Raw genomic sequence first — 24,097 nt, forward strand, 5'->3', positions numbered from 1 at the left:
TATCTGCATAGTACATTGTATGTTTTTTTTTGTTTGTGGGCTACATTTGTTTTTCCACAAAATAGTTTATTGTAACTATCTGTCCATACCTTTGTTGCTGAGTTTTTGGGAGATAGTTTTCAAGTTCCTTTTGTGTGCGAACCAAACAATTTCCATAAAATCAGTTTATAAATTTTTGGTAAATTGATCCTATTTAATAATACCATTTTTTTGCTTGTTGTATATAGAGCTATATTTATATGTTTATGTACACAGTATATTTATTATTTGTTTTGGTTTCTGAAAATATTGGATTGATGAATGGATAGAATACATTAAAAGTTAATTGTATACTTAGTGTTGTTTTGTTAGCTGGTGTTAATTTTTAATGTTTTAAACAGTAATTTGTATGTATTTACGAGTACTATATTATATGAAACTATGTTGTTTTATCCAATAACAAACAAGCATACTTCAATGAGATGTTGGTTGTTGTTTTTTAAGTTAAGAAATAATAATAATACAGTTGTTAACAGAATGACTAGTACATAGTTTCCAAAATGTTTTTTGTAGATTGTTTTTATTATAGGCTGTGTGTGACTTACAGATATTGCTGTATAGTCACAGTTCTTTGTAGTAACATTTACTATGCAACTCTAGATACATATACTTCTCCCTCAAGTACTTTTGTCAGACATCATTTCATTTGTAGGTCATAAAAACGTGATGAATATAATCTACAGCCTTTATTACTGTTTGTTTTTAACAACTAAAATAAGACAATTTTTATGACACACTATCAAGATGTTCCTCTCATTTGATAGTTCTGCTTAGAATGATGTAAAATTATTTTTATGGAAGTAAACATTACAACTTTATTCAACATACATTATTATTGTGGCATTATATTTTATTTCATAACATTCAGTTTGAGATGTTTTAAGGATAGTTTGGTACAGCTGTATCAATGTATCCTTGTCTGATAAATTTTTAGTGTTCCTCTATCTTTTGTTCATGCAATCATGTGTCCTAATGTGTTATTAAATACAGTGATTGTGAAGGAAAAAGAAAATTAATTTTATTTTTAACATTTTCCAAGAGACAATAACGTATGTTTTTCAACTAATGTTTAGTAAAGTTTCCATCCAAAGAAATGAAAATGAAATATCAACTTCAGAGTGGGAATTAACATTCACTCAGAACAAACTTTCATCTATTAAAGCATCTTATTGTTTATTTTTATTGTTTTGCTATATTAAGATTCCTACTGAATTGTTTTGGACAATGCGAATTATTCTAGAAAATGCCTGCAATAAAGTTTTTAAGGTTGTTACTGAAATACTTTTTTTATCTTCAAATTATAACTTCTTGCATGTTAAAATATTATAAATGTTTTTATATATGAAAAATGCATATCAGTTATAAAGAAATAACTTCATATACAAATGTTTTAGAATAAACTGCATTAAAAACCTTTACTGTAAGTTGTGTTTGTTCATGTCTTTACCTTGGGAAACAAAACCTATACCTCAGTCTTTCAGAGTTCTACTTGATATGTATTTTAAGTGTAATATTTTTTAAAGATTTTTTTTATCTTTAACTATTATGTTCAGAATTTTCCTTTCTATAGACTTTCTTCATTCTTATTTTGTCCTGCTATACTGAACAGCACTTGCATGATGGTGGCACTCTTTTCATTAGGATAACAGTTGTTAGGTATTTTTATAGTATTAGGTTGTTGTTTATTTGAACTGTTATTTGTAACATTTCTGTATGTATCAAGAGAGTGTCATAAACCTGACATCTATATTTATATGTATGTTCCTTCTTGCTTGAAAGATTATCTTTTTCATGCTAATAAAACCCTTCCCAGAGGTCCAGAAATGTTTTTATGCAAGAGTTTTTCCAAATATTACTTACTTACTTGTCATTTAAATGTTAAAATAAAAATTAAATTTTGAAGAAGTTGGAACATTCACATAAGCTAAAATGATACAGGATATTTTAATATTTAAGAGTTATTTGCTTGAATCATTTCATAATATTATTCATTATGATGAAGAGGATTTAACAATCTGGATTAAACAGAAGTTTATTTATACATTGCTATTTATCTTTAGTTAAGACATTTTTACATTTTTCTGTTAGAGATCCCATCTTTTGATTTCCCATCCTATGTTACAATCCTGGTCATTCCCTTCCTTGGTGATCACGTTTGTATGTATATCTTCCTCCTTAAATAGCTGATTGGCAAATAGCAGGATTTTACACCAGCTGTTATTATCTTTGAAGGAAGTTCACTGAATAAAGTAAATTAACATTTTTCCAGGGATATTTTTAGTATGATACAGCCATGTTCTCAAAGCTCTCTTTGCCTTCAATTGTAAATTCAAGAAGGTTTACTGTTAGTAATAGGGATAACACAAGATGAGTCTGTAAAAATATTTTATTTATTTTTTTACTTCCAATAAAAAACTTGCTTACAAGAAAACGAGGACAGTTTTACACTATTAACTCATCACCTCTTTTCTATGCCTTTTTTCAAGGAGCTTCCATTAATAAAAAATTAACTCCTCATCCTGAACCTGTAGTGCTGTCATCTAGTGTCATTCTATTTACATTTCTAATATTTTCATTGAGTTTTCTCTTTATTAGAAATTGCTAATTTACTATATTTAACATACATATTGTTTGCAAATGTTTTGTGAACTTTATTTGCATTGTCATGTTTTTCTGTTGTCAAATATATCAATCCCAACAGTTATGACAAGTTGAGCAGAATGTGTATTTACTGGGAATCATTGAGTGTTTTCATTCTGCTTTGACTCCTTTTCATTTTTTATGCAAAAATGGAAGAATCTTTAAATGTTATGTTCATATTTCAACAGCAATGTTTGTTACTTTAAAATTCTTATCGTAAGTCCACAAGAAATGGCTGAAGCTCACAACTAAAATTCAAAGTATTCAAAATTATCATTCCTATTTTAAAATTTAATAATTAACTACTTAAGGAAATACAATCATGTAGTTTTCTTTCTTGTAACACAACTCATCAGATTTTATTGACATGTTGATAGACTTCTACATGTGCACCATTAGTGGCTCTCAGCAGGTTTAACTGATGTTTAATTTCAGTCAATGTTTGCTGCAACATCTCAATATCAGCAGCTCTGACATTTGTTATACTGGTCTTTAGCTCTGAGATGTTTGCTGTAGATGATACATGATGTCCTTAGCAAACCACCTTACATTTTTTGTTTGTAGTTATGTTGCACCACAGTTACTGACTTGGTCTATACAAGCTAACCAATGTATTTGTATATTACAAAAAAAACAACCTTTTCACTGATATAGGATTGTAATCCAATGTTGAAGAACCTTGTTTTTTTGGTTGTTGTTGAATATGCAGTTTTGAAAGAAGGTTGTAGTTATAATAATTTTAATTTTTTTTAACAAGATATCGGTGATGACTCAAGGTTGACTGTGTTTTGCTTTTAATCCCAGGACTCCATAGATTTAGCTGGTTTTAGCAACTCTTTATACTTTCAGTCTCTCATTATAAAATCTGCATGCCTACCTAAGTACCCCAACTTTGCAATGCCTTCGTATATCACTGGATTGAAATGTTATTTTATTTAATAGAGAAATCTATATTCTAATTAAATGTCATTTTTGTGTTAGGATGAAAATGATAATAAAATCAAAGGATTTCGTTTTTAATGTTTACATATGTATTATAACTTCATCTTTATTTCAGTTCTTCATTAATGACATAGGAAAATCATGTTTTTTTAACTATATTATAACAGTAATGCTATATTATTCAAAAGATTTGGAAGCTGATTTGAATAGAATAAAGGGAGAATTGATTATTTGTTAAATCATGATTTTTCCAAGTCTTCAATTTATGAAGTTATGTTTAAATGAACAGTTGTATATTTCTGCACAATAATCTTGTTTTGTGTGTACTACATATGTAAAAATAGCCCCTTGTTAAATAAATTTGGTACGAATTCACAGAGCATATGCTTTTCTTGTTAATATTAAGTAGTTATAAACAATGCACCACAAATCTAGTGGACGCAACTGTGATAATCTGAAATTTAATTATAGCATACAGACTGTGATCTGTGCAAAACTATTGGTGCTGGATTTAGTTTTCTGAAAGACGTGTGTAGCTATTTTTTAAAATTAATTTACAGCGGGAAAAACATACGCACAAGAAATGATGAAAAGCAAATATTTGTAACTATTATTACTTTGTAAAGTGGTATGTCTGCAGATTTACAAAGCTCAAAACTGAGCTGTAATACCTATGGTGGCAAAAGCACAAAGATTGTGTGGTTTTGTGCTTAACTACAAACAATTGCATTATAAAGCAAAATTAAAAGCATTGGCCATCTGTGATTAATGGAAGCAGTGCTTAAATAAAATGTGTAAATAAAAGAAAAACATGATTCACAACACGTTTTGACTATTACAAAACAATCTGTGTGTTGCCTACCAAGCATAAAATGGAAACGAGAATGCAGAGATGTCTGTGCTTCGTGTTATATTTGCATGGTGGTTCTCTGTGCACAAGGTAAAATAAAATGCAATGCAGTTATTCCACGAAACAGTAAATGAGTTCCTTAAACAGAAACTCTACAAGAAGTGATGCTTTAAGCTTAGTTTGTCATGTGACTCAATGTGCTACAGTTTTGAATGTTTTTAAAATATAATGAAGTGAAATGTAAATTACAGGAAAGTTAGGTATATAATATTTGCATACTTCAACACTCTTGTCCCCTTATTTTAGGCTTGTTTTCAAGACAACTTTAATTTACATTTATCCCCAATTAACATGTTACAATGCAGCCCATGAAACAAGACTTGCATATGATGTTCTCATGAAACTAAAAATAATTCTTATAGAAAATAAAAACCCTTGTTCAACTTAAATACAATAAAAGACGTTAAAACTTGCATTAAGTGACATGTAACGAAAAACAAATATTTACAATGCTATAAAAGTGGAAATTCCTTCTAATACAAGAAGTTTAGATTAAATGTAACATGTTGAAATCACAATAGAAACAACAAATTTGAAAAGAAACGTGAAAATGACTGTAAACATCAATGTATGAAATAACACCGCACTGTTGATTGTGCGTTTACCAAGAGTGAAATAGAAGCAATCAACAAATTAAAACTTAAAGCTAAACAGTTAATAATACAGCGATATATATTGTATAACAGAATTAAACTCAATGATTGAACTTCGACAACAATACTAATATTATAAATACATAAAACGTTTAACAAAAAAGGAACTTATTTTAAAATACAAGAATTTAACCATGTGTATTATGTACATATGCATAGATACTGAAGAAAAAAAGGCAGTGAAAAATAATAATTTTAAAAGTAGAATAGCTTATATTATTTACAGGTGAAAATCAACGAACGTTAACTCATAAACGATCAAAGACTTATAAACTTGCAAGGCGCGTAAAGAATGCTGAACAATAGTGTGTGTGTGTACATATAAGTATATCCATGGAAAAATAAAGGAAATCAAACATAAAAAGCATATATATACACAAAGTGCTTAAATTAAGTGTTGGTTGGAAGGAAGCAGGATGTGAATGAAGCACTTGAATTTGAAAAAAACAAAACGTAAACCATTCGTGTATAATTTTAGATTACATGTGACTGAAATAGTCATTCTGAATTTTTATAGTTTATTTACTAAATGTGTAATAAACACACAATCTCATTTTCTTATTGCAGAAGCAGAACAAAAAGTGTATTATACATATAGCTGTGATTGTTTCACAATTTTAGTTTGTAATGTTTAATTAGTGGTGTTCAATTAGGAGGTTTTGCAAAGGAAATTTGACTATTTTTAGATTATAAAATGTATTTTAATACTTTGGTCTACTTTCATCATTTTTGTAGTAGTGATCAAATTCACACAGTAGATCATTTTTTTTGTCAATTTTTTAAAAAGTAATTTAGAGAACTATGCAAGAGTATGTTGGCTGTGGTTTGTATATTTGTACATGAATGTTCACAATGTACTACGAGAGACTTTGTATGCTGCAGTAATTATTAAGTTTTGTATTGATTGTATTTTATTTATGTGTTTCAGTCCTATGCTTAACCATTCTGGAAATGCATATTCGATAGAAGGTCGTGAATATGTTTTGTAGATTTTTATTATGTTGTCTGGTGAGGTTCCTTGGTTTTTGCCAGTTAGATTATTTGCATAACTTGCGCGTTTCCAGTTTTTTTTAAATATGCTGTTTACATGTTTCATCCATGTTAGTTTCGTATTGAAGGTTAAATCTAACAGGTTTGTAGTTGTCTGGAGAAGTGTTTTGCTCGTGTATAATTTGGAAGGATCTCTTTTATGTTTTGTTTGTGAATGTAACTAATTGATTTTTGGTAAGTTTGGTTTAACACAATATTTCTGACAATATTCTTCTATATTATCTAACAACAGTTGTAGATTTGTCGCTGTTACGGATGGGGTGGGAGCACTTTTTCAGACCACAACATCGTCTGCGAATTGTGATGCATACTCCACGTTTGGGTGTTTTAAGGGCATATTGATGAACAGAATAGGGCTAATTACCCCTCCTTGGGGACATCAACCTCTGGAATAAAGGAGGAGGTTCCCCTGATAAAATAATAATCAGTGATGTCGAGAAAATCCACTTGTAGAGAAATATATGTTAAAACGGCATCGTCAGGTTCACACAGGATGACCGAAGAAGGTCGAAACGTTGTTCGCTTTTCTATGTACAATATTTTCTCAACCCAAACGAGCCATTTTTTACATATTCAAGGTTCCCCTGACATTTATTTTCCAACTTCTATTTTCCAGGACCCCTCAGTGTGGATTCATGTACGTGGTGAGGGGATCTCCCAGGGAAGGTTCTGTTCTTTCAGATTACCTCTTCTGGGATCTAAACATCCACCCACGTGTTTACCGTGTGTGGTAACCCGTGAAGGGAAGGAGAGGATCCTGTTTGTTGGGGGTCCAACTATAACACACCACTTTGACCTTGAATTCCTATAGACAGGCAGCCTTGGGGTGGCCCCCATTGGATCAATCAGCTGGTCCACTTGGGCTATGGTCAACCAGGTACCAGTGTTGAAAGTTCTTAACAGGTGTTGTGGGCTTTGCGTCTGACGCAGGTGTTTGGGTGCAGTGCTCACGAAACCCTGTCGTTGCTGCAGTGTCCTTGCTTGACATTGTTGTGCGTTTCCTCATAGGGCTTTATGGTGGGTGGGGTCAGAGGGCATCAAAATTTTCTTTTCTCTTATGGATCCTCCAAACAAAAATTTAAATAAAATAGCAAAAAAACAGTCAATAGAAAAACAATTACGTCTTGAAGATTCTGATCAGCAATCTTCAACATCTGTACCACCAGTTGTACCTCATTTTCTTATCCTACATTCTCTTTTAGAGAAACCTTGAGGGCAAATGTCCTCCTTTTTTATTCAGAAGGGACTGGAGGGACTTGCTAGCTCTCCAAAGACAGAAAAGAAGCTTTGATCTGAAGACATATCAGTGGAAACATCCAACAGTTATTGTTGAGAAGGATTTGAAGAACATCCCCAAGTCAGAGATTCCAGCTGGGTTCTCCACTCGAGTTTCTTCATTGAGGCGTATCTCCACTCACAAAGATGTAGTTACAATACCGAACAATATCCTCATTCTGACATTTACATCACCACGTGCACCTGCCACCATCAAGGCAGGTTACCTTAATTGCAGGGAACGGCCGTACATTCCAAACCCTCTCCGATGTTTCTAGTGTCAGAGGTTCAGTCACTTAAAGACGTCACGTCATAGTTGCCTGACATATGCCCCTCTACACACCTTTCAAGGCCGTTGCCATCCGTGTTTCCTTGGGTCGTACTATCACTGTTTGTTCTCTCTACCTGTCGCCTGGGTCCCTCGAATCAAACTACCTCCTCTCGCCCACCCAGTGTGGGTTCCAACAACAGAGCTCCACTATGGACCACCTGATTCGACTTGAAACGTCAATCAGAGAGGTTTTTTTTTTTAAATCTTGTATCAATACTCTTTGACATTGAAAAGGCTTATGATACAACATGGAGGTATGACATTTTGTAAGACCTCCATTTATATAGGTGATGTGGTCATTTGCCCATTTTTATTAAAACTTTTTTCGTAGACAGGAGATTCCAAGTTCCTGTGGGTTAGAAACTTTCCTGTTCTTTTCTACAGGAACTTGGAGTCCCTCTGAGCTGTGTTTTGAGTGTCACACTTTTCAGTGTAAAGATTAATGCCATCACTGAACAATTCCCTCTTACTGAAAGAGTAAGAAAAAGAAAAAAACATTTGTCTTAGAAATCTTATATACAACAACATGCACACTATATTTCATCAGGAACACTATTTAACATAAGTATAGAAGGTATGAAATTTCTGCTTTTTAGAAACTTAAATAAGGTTCATGCTGAAGGAACTTCAAACAAACCTTCTAAATAACAGATGTTCCACAACCAATAGCAATTCAAATCGTCTTGAAATAAGTTTCCACTTTTATACTTGTATACTTATAGTGAATATAATTATCTTGATACTGTAAGTCCTAAAACCAAATCAAATTCTTAAAACAAGAATTGTTGAACCCTTTACAAGTGAAATATATTTATCTGTAACTTGGAAATCACATTCAAAATTTATTTTCCTTAAACTTTTGTCCAGAGTAAAACTTAGTTTGTGCAAACTACAATGACGAGTAACATTATGATATTTTTAACTTATTCTGGGATAGTTCAATAGTCGAGAGACAGGGTTAAAATCTCCCTTAGGTAAAAATATTTTTCATATAGCTACTTACCTCTGTACCACTAAGAGCTATTCACTTACATACAACTACCACATGCCATGAACCTTGAACAAGCTCCCACGTGCATTATAACAGCTTATGACAATCACACTGCTGTAGCCCTCTACCAATGGGAAGGTCACACAATCTCTGTATAAGCACAAGTTTTCTCTTGACAAGGCAAAGAAAATTCACTGGAAGTAAGAAAGATCAGGAAAGAATTGTCTGTTTTATATGTTTTGTTTTAATAAGAGTTCAGAATTGGCTATGTCAATTATATTCCCAGAAAACTTTCATTTAAACACTGGCCACTTAGAAGGAGGAGATGGGTTTAATATTTTCCATTCTCTTGTGTTCAATTCAGATTTTTGTTTAGTAATACCTGTGAGGTAAAGACAGCAACTTGGTGGTTTCACATCGCACCAGGAATGAGAAGTGTAAGATGTTGTTCTTCATGTAACATTGTATCAGATGACTATCACCTTCTTACATTCATTTTCTTATCAATGAGGAATTTTCAATGTGTTGAAATATGTACATTAATCAAGGTACCATAATACGTATATAAACCACATGAAAATGACTGGAAAATAAAACAAACAAAAGTCATCACACTCGATCTTCTGGGTATACTGGAGAATAAAAATTGGTAGGAGGCAAAATCCAGAGAAAAAGGAAACTGCATAATTATATAAGTTATGGTAGACAAATGTGTTACTTTTAGTTCACATACCAGTCTGTGAGATCGCCAAAGACAAACAACGAAAAGAGGAAAGAGGCTGTGCTATGTTGAAACTGGCAGGAGATGCAAAAATGTCTATGGTCAAACTCATTCAAAGAAGAATATGCAAGATGGATCAGATGGTGACCCTAAACAATTAAAGCCGAAAAAGATACATGTAGAGATTCAGAGATGATAAAGAAATGACAGGATAAGAACCACCCAACTTTATTGGGACAACAAAAAGACGAGAATAAAAATCCAAAGTACAGTGAGAGACAGATTCTATAATTCCTTCTGTTAATAACGAAGATACAGATGATCAGTGAGACGTGGATAGAAAATAGAACAATAAGAAAGGTAAAGTATGAAAAAAGATGATTGAAATTATGAGATAGGACATACAAAGCTTCAGGTTGTTAGAGAAAAAAGAAAACTGGGAGATGAAGTGAGAGAGGAAGGCACTGACAGGACCAAAGCCTGAGACTGGTTCCAAAGAAGAATAACCTCTAAAGTCTAAACCTTGGATTCCAAAGGTTTGAGAACAATCCCAAAAAATAGAACTATAAAAAAAAAATGGACAAGACAAAGCACCTAGATATAAGATGGAGGGATATGAACACCAAACTAAGGAAATACCAAAAACAAATAAATCAGAACAAAGAGAGAAGGGGAAAAGTAAAACTCAAGTAACAAACTGATTTTAAACCATCTGTATACAAAGTCCTGTATTCAAGACTCAGCTCTGTGCCAGTTGGCTTGGAGTGAGTAACGTGAAAACAAGCTTTTCCAAATAAAACCCTCTATTAAACTTTGGCCATCTTGCTTCCACAAGGATCAGAAAGAGGAAGTTTTCTTAACTATACTATGCATTGGTCACAGTTTTTTTAACTCGTTGTTTTCTTTTATCTGGCATTGTTGCACTACTGTGTTGTCTCTGCAAAATTCAGGTCACAACAAGCCACATTTTATGACTCTCAACAACAGCACCAATTTAAACATGTTTTGTCCTTTGGTTTATCAGTAACATCACAAATATTTTTAAGTTTTTTAAAGGCCATTCATCATTTTAATGCCATTTAACTTTTTAATTTACACATTACATCTTTTTTAACATAATTATCTTTTAAAAATCAAAGTCCATGTACTTTGATTTGAAATTAGAAAACAGCCGTTACATCAAATAGCTCGAAACCAGAACTGCTGCTGTTTGAACTACTCATTAGTCAACCTGGTGAGTTATAATTATTAAAATTTTGCTACAAGTCTTTTAAAACTTGTCTTATTTTACTTTCTGAAAACAGCCATTATGCCAAATAACTCTAAACCAAAGCTTCTAGAAATCAAGAGAAAGAATTTATTCCATACATTTAGCAAGAATGTTCACTGCTTTATTGAAACAATATTGTTGTATTAATACCAATACTATGAGTTGCAGCCTGTGAATGAAGAGTGGATATAGTTCACTGATACCTTCAATACAGGTCCAAAATGTGTTGTTCTTCAAAACAGTAACATATATGTATGTTCCTATTAGTCAATCGATTCACTTGAAGGTAACATACAAAACTATCAAAATTGTTGTTAATAAGGTCTAATACAAAGAACATGGCTGGCTATTTTGTGGAAACTTGAAAGTCCTTTGAATGTTGTTGTATTAAACACCCAGTCAGACAAAGTTTTCACATTTTGTGTGTGAAATGGGACAAATGACACAAAATCAGTGCTGGATAAGAAGTAATGACCACACAAAGTCAGACAGATACCAGAATTGAAAACACTGAATGTGAAAGTATGGTTGACACAAAGAATGTCCTATTACTTTCATTTCATATAAAACTGGGCTTGATAGATCAGTTTGTAATGATCTAAAACAAAGATGGTGACTGTTTCAAGTATATGTATGAGGAATTCCCAGCAATTTCAGAAGCAACACTTAAAAGGATTTTGTTTAGCCTCAGATGAGAAAACTGACTTAAAATGAACATATCTAAGTCTGTTTATTTGAATTTTTTCATTAAGCCACACAAAAGCTATCTGTGTTAACAATCCCAAAATTAGCTACGAAAGACAAAAGAAAATGCAGCTAATCATCAGCATCCACTGTCAACTTTTGGTAACTTTTTATTAAAGAAAAGTAGGGTTGATTATAATGACCACTTGGCTGAAAAAAACAAGCATGTTTGTTTGAACAAGGATTCAACCTACAACTCACAGACTGCAAGCTCAACTTGCAATACGTGAGATCATAATACATAGTTCTGACACTAAATGATGTAGATTTCACAAAAATATCAGGATGAATCTGAATGCATATCTGTTTGACATCAACTTTCCTCTTGTTTATTCATTTTTTTTATTTTTATCAACAAACATAATAAAAAAATGTTCATTGTGGTAAATAAAATAATAATTTGATCTAAGCAAGAGTTTTATTTATTCCTAATTCATAACAACATTTTTACATGGAGGAGAAATGGATATTATTTTCAAAATCTAATAAGCTGAATAATAGGAAGTCGTGGCACCCAATATACTTCTGCTCTAGAAGAAAACTAAGAAAAACAATCTGTTAATTTTCTTGTCCTAAAATGATGCCAGTCTTCATGGTCAATATATTTCAACATGTATATTGGGATATTTGTTTTTTGAGCTATTAATGTGAATCTAGTTATCACTGTAGTGGGCTGTATTGTTTTCACTGGCCTGCTACTTCAATGAACAGATGCTGGGTGAAAAATAAAAAACATCTTTTTAACAAAAGTGTTTATTATACATCACATACAGTTTGTTTAATTAGTCTCTTTATACAATACTGTGTGAAAGTGCAAGGGCAAAAGAATATCTTTTCATTCTTTCCATTTTATGGGCTAATTCTTCCATGTTATTACTGATTGTAAATTTCAATGCCATGGTAGTGATTCACTGATCACTTTTTAACAATTAAATGAGCTAGGGTGAGAACACTGAGTTTTTAGAATTTCCTATGCTTGTACCTTGGACATGTCATAATGGTTCTGTTTGAATGAATATAGTGGTAAAATTTAGGGCATGAAATAAATGTCATGGTACAACATGCAATGCCTCAACTATGTAGAAAGAAGCTAGCATATTGAACCAGTATGTGTTAGAAGGAATAAATTTAATAGCAATCCACAAATAAATCTTGATAAAAACAGTAATAACACACAAATGACGTTATCATTCCACAACTCAAAATGAGGAAATAATTGTCAGTAGATCAGAGACTTTGCATAAAAACTTTATGTGATGCTTGTTGGACTCTTCATCTAATTGCTGTAGACTTGAAATTTTCCCCAACTACTGTCAACTACACCACAGATAATGAGTACAATACAGATAAATTTGAAAATAAGAAGGGAAGAAACAGAACACCTAGAGTCAATGATACTTGCATTAAGTACCTTTGTTTATGCAACCTTCTGGATAGAAAGAAAACTGGTTTCAAGCATGTGATAAATGACCATGTACCAAATGAAAGAAATTTGTCCAGATCTACAATATCAAGATAAGTCAATGATGATAGAATATTTGATCATGTAGCATTTGAAAAACCTTTACTTTGTTCTCCAAGTATTGACAAGAAACTGGACTGCTGATAATTGAAAAGAAGTAATATGGATGGAAAAGTCAAAGTTTGAAATAGTTTACTCAAAGTGTACATTGTACATCCAGCAGAAGAAAGATGAAAGATTCTTATTTCAATGCACAGAACCTGTGATAAAGCATGGGAGAGGCAATGTGATGGTTTGAGGTGTTTTTCTGTAGAGATGACAGGAAATTTCTGCAAAATAGTTGGAATAATGGACCACTAAATAATGATCCATCATGGCAGACCCAGTTCTTCTACCAAGAGGATAATGACCCCAAACACTCATCCAACATATGCAGAAATTACTTAGCTGAGAAATAAGCCACTGGAGTTACTCAAAATAATACAATAGTTCCCTAAGAGCCTCATCTCAAATCAGCAATTTGTAATTTCATAAATCAAAAACTTGAAAAATCAAATGCTACTTCCAATGAAACTATATGGGAGTGTATCAGAGACATTTTGACTAAACTCCCAAAGGACACTGTGATTAAACATCTTGTAACAAAGCCTGAAAGACTTTCCATAGTTATTAAAGTAAAAGGAGACACAACAAATATTCACTGTTTGTTGGACTCTCACAAAATTTTTCTTGCACTGAATGTAAAGAATAATAAAGTATCGATATTTTACCTTTGATTTATCTTCAGATGTTTTTTGAAAGCTGCCTGAAATCTGATTTTTGACTTTGTCCTAACACTTTTGCACAGTACTGTAGGATGGGCCTAAATGAAACTAAACATACTGGTACTGCTTTTTGGTGTATGTTATCAAGATAATAGGTTCAAAGTAAACCAAAATATCTGAGTAAAATAACAGTAATTTATACCATATCTTTAATAAGAGTTCAGAGGCAATGTGTCGTTTATTTATGTCCACTTCTAGACACCTGTCTAGAAAGTCTTGATAATCTGTAGGCAGGTTATCTTTATTTTCATTGTTTGGTTTCCATTTGTTAATATTAAATCAAGTACCTGAAAAGGAGTGTGACTTGATGACTAAATCAATAACTTAACAACACAAAATAATTCTGATAATAAAAATATACATGTATATATAATGAAAAGAATTATATATATCAGAAATTATAACCAATACTGTTAATGACACTAGCATTACAGAGATAGAATATACCTTACTTACAAAACACAAAAATACTATCTGCTCATGCACTATTACTGACTCATGTCACTTGACACCCATGACATTGGAATGTACAAATCTTTGGATAATACTCAGTAATACTGTCAAAATATCTCCACAAAATATAACTTTACAGTAGCAGAACACCCTGAGTGAATTACCTAACATGTTACCATTTATTTATAGGGGTTTAACAAGATGGTAGTGATATTGTGGCAGAAAACACTATACTTTATGTATTTTAAAGATTATTATATCATACACTCCACAAGATTCAATAATTAACTGTTTGTAATTGTATATAGTCTTGTTAAATATTCAGTGTTGCGGTCATCATTCCACTGTTCATTATTACCTTCATTACATCTTCATGTTTGAATTATGTGAACATTCTTGTTTTTGTCTTTATTATATCTATTACCTGTGGTTGGTGAAGAAATTCTGGACAAAGCAGACAATTGTAGTTTAAAATACAAAAATGTAGCTTTTAAAAATTTTGGTTTCGTGAAACAATGATAATTTTTACTATTAAACTTTACGAGAGAAATATCTGTGTTTAACTAAAGCAAAGCATTAATACACCCAAGTTATTAAAAGATCTTGAAATTATTGGTAAAAGACTAAGTTTATCCACTGGAAGTCCCTCTGAGATTTATTAAATCACATTTTTATATTATTGTTGCACCAAAGTATTTAACATTCCATCTAATTTCATGGACTTGTAACTTTTAAAACTTAAACAATTCACAAAAGAGAAAAATGCAAGATACTCAAACAAGGAGAAAATTGAACTTTAATCAACTCTTATTCCTTGGCTGTAAGTACTGGTTACCTACACCTACCATGTCAGAATTTTTCTGATGAAATACCAAGGAACCAGATGTAAACCTCTGGTCCATACTTTTTCCTTTTTATTAATTCTGGAACCAACCAATGCCAAGTGTCAACCAGGCAATAAAGTTATCTTGCAAAAGAAAAGGAAAACAGAAATAACTTGTAAATAACTACTAGTAAGCCTTACAAAATTAACTCTAATTTTGATGCCAATGCTGTAATCTGATTCCCAACATTTATAAAAGATTACACTGGATTGTATTTTGTGTAAGAGACTGAAAACTTAATATTTATTGCATTACACACTAAACAATGTTTACAGTTTTGTAAATAATGCTACATTTGAGAGTACTGTATAAACTGCAAATAATTTAACAAACTCAACCTTTCTTGAATAAAATAATTTCAACAACCATGTATATAACACTGTGTGTGAAACATACAATGAAAATGAAACAAGCATGATAAAACTAAAGAGTGCTGGTTAGAGATAACATACTGGTAGAAACTTAGAATAGAAATGTATAAAGTTATTTCAAAGTTATTTATATATGGAATGAATTAAAAAAGTCATTGTGTGAGAACCAAATGTGGCTGCAACCTCCCACACTAAAACTGGCACGTATTTCTTACAACTACAATTTAAACAAAGCAAACCTGTGAGAGTGATATGCAAAAATATTCTTATATTTGTAAAATTGCTTGAAATTGACCATTTAATTAAATAAAGACAATATGTTGGCATACACTTTATAACAGGTAAGATTAAAAATGAAAGAATTAAATAAAATGTAACATTAACAACATTAACCCAGAATTCATCACCAACAATATAGCTATCCAAATATTTGATGATGGTTTGGATGTTTATTTTTGTCTACTAATAAAAGTTCTGTGACGATGTGATGATAAGCTCTTTTCCTGGTTGCTGGTTTACATTAATTTCTCTAATCGCAACTTAAAACCCAGTAGCAGTTACTATGGCTGTGTAGATAGTTCCTGAACCACTGAAACAATAAATGTATCATGAGAATTTGTAATGTGCTACAACGTGAACATATTACCACATGCTACTTATAAAATTATTGTACCTTTTAAAAAGTAATGGATTAACACACGTTTCTAGTCTTATATTTTTGTAAGGTGATAAAATTGTATACTTTCCTTGAAAGTTTATTATACAACAGTAAGAAAATTGTGCACAATTACTTTTTAATTATGTGAATTCTACTCTAAAATACTGATAAAAATAAATGGTGCATTATATTCACACAAGTAAGCACCATTCCTCCAAGTTATATTAATAACCTTTTGGAAGTGTGTGCAGCTGTTACATTCACGATGTCCTAATGATATGATGTTAGTTTTGAATATGTAATACAACAGTTCTGCTTATATTACATGCAGAAATAAATCTATTTTAGTAAATGTATGGTTTTAATCCTTACAATATTAATAACACTGGATTATTTTGATCTATAAACCTTGTAACCATAACTGTAATCACACTTTGAAAGTTCCTTGGAAATAATGTATTTCTACACTGTTATTTTACTCTTCACAATTTGTCATATCTCCTCTTTAAATCAAAATGTACAATTATTTAGTTAAACATTTTTAACACTTACTGAGTTATGCAACTACTTTGCTGGGACTGAAATAATTACAACTGAATACAAACCTTCATTGATGTAAGCTGTTTTTTGGGTGAATCAAATTACCAACTTGTAACACTACATTTTTTTTCTTTCCTTGGCAGGCCATAAAAGTATTAGATGTTTTTAATATTCAAAATTACTAAATTTTATATGATGTTATTTTCAGTACTTCAAGAATACCATTCTACAGACTGATTAACCTGCATATTTATTTTTAATCTACATCACGTATTCTATAAAATTGTTGTGATGTTTATAATTTTCTGTTCTAAAAATTAACTTCCAATAAGTACTTATCTCTTTTTACACAGGTCTGAAATAACCAGACAGTTAAGACCCTCAACTCGTAATTTGAAGGTTGCTAGTTCCAATCCCCATCACACCTAACATGTTCACCCTTTCAGCTGTAGGGGCCTTCTAATGTAACAGTCAATCCTAATATTCATTGGTAGAGAAGTAGCCCAAGAGTTGGCAGTGGGTGGTGATGACTAGCTGTCTTCCCTCCAGTCTTACACTGCTAAATTAAAGATGGCTAGTGGAGATAGACCTCATGTAGCTTTCACGAAATTATAAAACAAACAAACAATCCTTTTACATCAACAGATATTCTCGTTCAATGCTGCCATCTATTTGTAAAACTTCTTTTCAAGCATGTCATGAGTTTCTGCCTCCTCTTGATTGCAAATTATTCATTAAAATTATCATGTAACAACCCTCCATCAGTAATAAAGCAAGGTATTCTCATTATGCTTATGACTTCATCTGTTCAATTCTACCAGATATCACTTTGAGTTCTCTTAGAATTTGGAAGCATCAGGTTTTAATGAAGAGGTAAGATGGGAAGTGTGAAATGAGGTAAGAACCTTCCTGAAATACATTTACAGTTTAGGTGAATTACAAATTCCAATTCAGTACATTATGTCATATCAACAGATAGTGAGAATCTTACATTGAATAGGTGGAAGAAACAGTTTGAGGGAAGAAAAGAACCATTCTCCAAAGCCATCCAGAGGACACACCTGAAGACAAGAAAGTCAAATTTGGAGAACTGGTGTGGGAGACTGAGCCAGGTATACATTTCACCCATATAAGAAAGGTGTGGAACTTATGGGAAAACTGGAATGTAATAAGGGCTATCAATCTTCATTAGAAGAAAAGTGAGGGCATAAAATACAGTGGAGAGTCTGAAGGAACAACAACACTTGAAACAGTGCAATAAATGACAACAAAGACCAATTTTCAAATGCAAACCATAATGATTCACTCAATACAAGACATGGTAGGGATGAAGAGTATTCTATTCTACCTTAACCATATATGTTTTGGTTTAGAATAATGGCTACTTTTATAACACTTTTACAGTTGACTAGATGCCCCTTTTGGTTCTGTCAAGACAATATAAAATAAACTTTAAACAGATTTATCAGAGATCCATAGTATGAAAAATCAACTTTGGAAGTACTGATGAGATTAGTTATTGTAGTTTACAAAAATAGAGGCATTCATGTAATCCACACCCTGCATACTGACAGACTTGATGATTTATTGAGATGGAAGATTAGTGTGAGAAAATATTACATTATAATGAACATGGACTTTACCAAACACAAGTTCTAACTTTTTCATAATCTATAATTAGTTCACATGTTTATCACTTTGCAAAATAAAATTGACAAATGGAATGAAAATTAAAACAGACTCAAAAGGAAAAATTATTATTAAAATATGCACTGCAGACTCAACAGATACCTAGATAAAAATGTTGCACTTTACAGGTCACAATTCTTTCAAAACAGAAACTAATTACATGATTTATGTTCTCCTTGTAGCTGGCCAATCAACTTAAATGGCAATAATCCAGAAGAACATATTATTTTGGTGCCATTAATAATACAAATTCACATTCAAGTTGATACCAGGTGAACTATCCCATGAAGCAGCAGGTACCATCTGTGATGACTCATGTTAGGTACAGCAACACCTAGAAGTCAACTAGCACATGCCCTAGTAAGAAGTTCTGAGCTAGAATCAGAATTTTATGTTTCATATTTATCAAGCTGAGGTACCTGTCTTTTATTTGTACATTAACTTAAAATCTGGAGGTGGAAGATATGATAAATGAGAAAAATCCTGATTTTCATACAATTCATTTACTAGACTGTATAATGGTCATTATGACCCTGTAGAAAGAGGTAGTATCAATTGTTATGTCAGTAGGGGTGCATTCTGTTACCTGCTTTCAACACCCAGCTCATCACATCTTTTTACAGTGTTTTAAATGATTATTTAATAGAAAACCAATGGCTACAGAAGTGTCTTACAGACAGGTCAAAGTAAGAAATTACAACTCAAACAACAGCTTTTTATACCAGCCTTATGGTGGCTGTTGAAATAGAAACTTCATCTCAGTTTATGCATTATTGTAACAAATTGGTCATTTTTGTTCATTAATTCCTCAAAAAAGAGCTGAGCACAGTCTTCGAGATGTATATATTAAATGTTTGTGTGCTTTCCCCCACACTGTGTGCATGCATATTAGAGAAAATTGTATAAACGTGTCTTACTTTTTAGTTGAAGAACAAGACACCATCTTCAAATATAATTAATGCTAACTTAATCAAAGTGTTCAATAACAGCAATAATGGGGGTGGAGGAGTTACGAACCCTACATTAACACGCCCCCTTTTCCAACTCACTAAATAATTACTAAAAATACTCTAGTTCTTATCTCACAATAGGGCACAGAGCCTTCTAGAATGAAATTTCAGTCATCACAAAACATTTGACAGTTTGGTTTTTTATAAGAGCTCAATAATACAAAAAATGGAGGTGGATGGGTGAACTAAAGTACCTGCCTTTCTCCTCTTATGCTCCAAAAGTGCTATTTTTCTCAGTGATAAAACATTGTCCATAATTAGACCTTGCCTGCTGTGAGCTTGGAAATACAAATGTCAGCTTTAAAAATAATTGGCACATATACAAATATTAAATGTTGATATACAAGAAATTGCTGTTCAATTTTACATTTTAAAAGGGTTTGTAAGACTGACTGAAAAGAATGAGAGATTTACATCGATCAACCCATATGTAGTAGAGGAAATCTACAGCCTTCTGAAACCACTCCCTCATAAAAGGTTTTGCATCAGATTGCTTAAAAAGTAAGCCCCCATTTTGTTTATCCCCTGCGTTTATAATATCCTTGAGGTGTTACTGTAGGAGCTACACTATGTATGTTTAGCTCACTTCAAGAAATTTAATGTTTAATAAAATTTTTTAAAACCCAACAAAACTAAAATTATCATAGCAACATGCATAAACAAAAAAAAGGAAATGGACAAACCTGTACGTGCTGTGGAGTGACTGATACCTCTACCCACACAGTTTCACCTCCACTGTTTATTGGTACCTTTCCTTCTGATGGACAGATTCTTCCTTCACAGGTTTCTTCACAGTTATCTTGTTCAGCATCACTGACGTGACTACTAGGAGCTGGAAAGTTGAACTTGAAGGCCATTCACACAGTGAAAAAGGCTTAAAATCTTATAGTTCTGTAGAGAGAAAATGCACTTTCATTCACACTAAATCTTGTTCTGAACACCAAATCTCAATTTAATCCCAATTTATTTTTAACATTTTACTAATTCCTGGACAATTAAGATTCAAGTCACCTAAAGTTTGCAAAGTTTTTTCTTTTCCAGTTAAATATAGAATTATAAAAATGTAAACTGTTTGACAAGTTTTACTGCTATTCATTTAATGTTACAATAAAAACTTTGAGAAAAAACAGAATAGTATTCAGTATAAATCATTAAAGTTCTTAAATGGAAAAACTTGAAGTAGGCACTTCCTCGCGTGCAGCAAGCAATATGTAGACTAAATTACTAACTACAATACCCATACAATAAGACAGTACAAACAATTCATGAGGTAAAAAAAACCAGCAAAAAGCACAATACAAAATTATTAAAACAATATAAAAGTGAAACAAAGAATGGCAAACAAAAACTTAATCACAGCCAATATTTAAAGAAAGTGAGAGATACCAGTACAGTATTATAAGCAAAAGACCCTGGAAACATTTCAAACAAAAATACAGTAGTATTCTTACTGTTTTGTTAGAAAATATTAAAACTCCCACAATCTTAGTAAACAGTATTATTTTGTAAAGTTCCTTATAACACACTATTTCTCACATATAGAATATTGCAATAACCTGTTTTGTTTTTGGTACTCAAGTTCAAATTCAGTCCTCCACAATAACCAACAGTTAAACACACTCACAGGAAACAACAGAGTTCTAAATATTAATATGGATAATACCCCATACCATTTTTAACAAATGACTTGAAGGTCACAATTTATCAAGCCTGCCCATTCTACATAAAAATATATGGCAAACCTATTTAGTAGAATTATACAATTCTGGTCAAAACACTGCTAAACAGAAATAAAACTAACTTAAGCCTAAAGTTAAGAGCTTATGCACGTGCTAAAATTTTAATGTTCATTATGCCTTAAATAAGATGATTTGTTTAGGTCACTTCAAGTTTAAAATATGCCATGTAAGACAATATTACTAAGACTATACATTTATGTGTGCCAAGTTATTGTTATAACATTGTTGAAAATATCTGCTAAGGTTTTACACACAATTTGTTTGTGCAGAGGTAAATGAAAATAAATAGATAACTATAATACAGTTGATTTTAAACTTTGACTACATACATGTCTGTCTTGGAATCTTAAAGTTATGTAGTCTGAGCTACGTAATCACGTGCAAAATACTGTATACAGTAGCGTACGTAGTCATTACAAGTTATGAAAAGGTATATACATGGTTGTCATGTATATAGCAAACTTAGAATAACTACACATTGTGTATACAGTCAAATTAAAACAATTCACTTTGCACTCATCCATATATATTTTAATTGGGGAATATTACATACTGTTGGCTGCAACTAGGTAAGCTACATACTTATCAAATCTAACCGAATGTACACTATAAACAATGCATATCATAAAAATGATAACATCTGAGCTAACTCAGTTATCAAATTTAATTTTCTTCACGACAAGGAAAATGGATAGAAAATATTGTACAACTATCTTGCTGTTACTGATTCAAATTTAGAAAAATGTAAATAACTAATACACGACCTTTAATACTAGTACCACATTACTTAAGACAGATGTGCCGGTACAAATTTATAACGATTCTTGGATGTTTTCCATTGTTCTTTGAATCTGAGATTATTTCTCTTAGACACAAATTTATTCTAGCTCAACGTTGGCAACACAGCTTAACTTTCATCAAAAGTTAATTTATAAAAATACAACCAAACCGTACTCCAAGCGTGTACAAGTTAAACATGCACTGCTGCTAGCTCTACCTAGCGGTCATTACAAACAGATCTTTTACCCCAAATAATATTTGCACTTCAAAATATTAATACTATTTGACTTTTCTTATTTTTAAACTTAATACTGATTCACAGAAGTTTTGATAAGTTTAAATTAAAATCGGTTATTTATCAAATGAATATTCAAATTTAGCATTATAAATTACAACTACACTTTTGATATCCACACTAGCCTATTGAAATACATTGTTACTTCAAGTAGGTTTCTCGTGATCACAAAGTACATTCTGTTGAAGACTCCAAAGAAAAAAACCTCACTTTTTTATATAACAGTCTGATGGCAATAGTAGTAGCTTGGCCAAATTGTTGCTCTATGAAGTTTGTAGCGATTAAAGGAGCTGGATTTCCAATAACCAAACTCTCATTCGAAATGATGCTTCTTTTCTCAAACAAATAATTAAAGTAAAACAATATATAAGTTATGAGGACGTCACTCTTCGAACCATGAACACATTTCAAAGACGAAGAGAAGTTTCTATGATGGTATTTATTAAATTAAACATTTATAGAAATATAAAAGAACGTTTCAAAAACTGAAATGCCACAGTAACAAAAAATACATTGACGAAAGTTTGCATTACTTATATTACAAGTTTGTTAAATGATTTATGTTTAAGTTTTGGATGTTATTCTTCTCGGTTTATTGGTAGTTTAACTGAGAAATGGATATGTTAAGATGCTGGGTACAAGAGTACCTTAACAGCAAATAAAGAGATAGACAAGCGTAAAGTCGGAACACGCAGTTGGTTTGGGTTCGAATCTCCGTCACACCAAACATGCCGGCCCTTTCAGAGATGGTGGAGTTATAAAGTTGTGTGCAATACCACTATTCACTATTCGTTAGCAAGTTGGCACTGGCAGGTGATGACTAACTACCCTCCCTCCACTCTTATATTGTTGAAGAAGGGACGGCTATCGCAGGTATCCCTTGTGTAGTTTTGCGAAAAATTGAAAACAAAACAAACATATCACGATATACTTATCCAATGTAACAGTACTTTTTAATATAATTGTTTAATTATGCTGATGGTATGAGTAGCCTAGCCCTCAAAGAATGAGATGCTAAAGTCTTGGATATATTTTTTTTTATATTCTGTATTGATGTTGAGGTCCACATACATGTAATAACTACAGAGTAAATGCTAGAAATGAAACAATATAACGTATGACCGGACAAAAAGAATTAAGAAACTAAAATAACTACACGTTTTTTTAAAAACAGATTTGGATTTTTTGTAATAAGTATTCAAAAACTTGAATAACTCTGGTAATGAATTAATTTTTCACAATTATTTTTATTTTGTAGTGTAGATTTTTGAATTAAATACAATTCTATACAGTGGGCTGTCTGTGCTTTGACCTCGGCGAGAATACAGTTGAGAACAGCTCTTTTGGTAATGAAATCCAGCTATTATTACATTGTCTAAAGAGTACGTGTAAAACGTATTAACAATAAGTAGTATCAGTAAAATTAAAACACTTGTGTGATTAACACCAATAAGAACTTTTTCATGTTAACGAAGTACATCAACTGCTACATTCCAATAATAATGAGAGACAAAATATTTCCCAAAACGCCATTTGTATATCCAGCCTGATACTATATGTAGTTCATGTGATTTTTATCAAAGCAACAAAGTAAGCTGCTTTAGACTGATTGAGACAACAATACGTTTTTCAGGTCCCGCATGGTCAGATAGTACTTCAGCAGTTACCTTTGAATTTGATATTTCCCCCACCATGTGTATTGATTAAAAATGAATTCCCTCCATATTTACTGTTCGGAAAGCATTTAAATTATAGTTTAACTGTTTGTTTGTTTTTGGAATTTCGCACAAAGCTACTCGAGGGCTATCTGTGGTAGCCGTCCCTAA

The 24,097-nt window shown here is 31.9% G+C and overlaps 1 protein-coding gene and 1 long non-coding RNA gene across 23 annotated transcripts in view; one reads left to right on the forward strand and one right to left on the reverse strand.

The window, feature by feature from the left end:
• LOC143242898 (uncharacterized) overlaps window positions 1-24,097 on the forward strand; it is a 247,365-nt gene that overhangs the window by 28,246 nt on the left and 195,022 nt on the right. The window lies entirely within an intron of this gene.
• On the reverse strand, window positions 1,877-22,203 carry LOC143242909 (uncharacterized). Of its 13 annotated transcripts, none has more exons than XR_013023428.1 (5): window positions 21,961-22,203; window positions 20,141-20,348; window positions 15,151-15,272; window positions 13,799-14,139; window positions 8,319-12,280 (listed from the first exon to the last, which is right to left on the reverse strand). It is a non-coding gene; the product is annotated as an uncharacterized LOC143242909 (long non-coding RNA). The 13 variants fall into 13 exon arrangements; XR_013023423.1 differs by having other exon boundaries at window positions 13,799-13,890; window positions 21,961-22,200; XR_013023420.1 differs by lacking the exons at window positions 13,799-14,139; window positions 15,151-15,272 and adding an exon at window positions 1,877-8,309 and having other exon boundaries at window positions 8,873-12,280; window positions 21,961-22,200.

Source organism: Tachypleus tridentatus, unplaced genomic scaffold, assembly GCF_004210375.1.
Source record: "Tachypleus tridentatus isolate NWPU-2018 unplaced genomic scaffold, ASM421037v1 Hic_cluster_2, whole genome shotgun sequence".
NCBI lineage: Eukaryota > Metazoa > Arthropoda > Merostomata > Xiphosura > Limulidae > Tachypleus > Tachypleus tridentatus.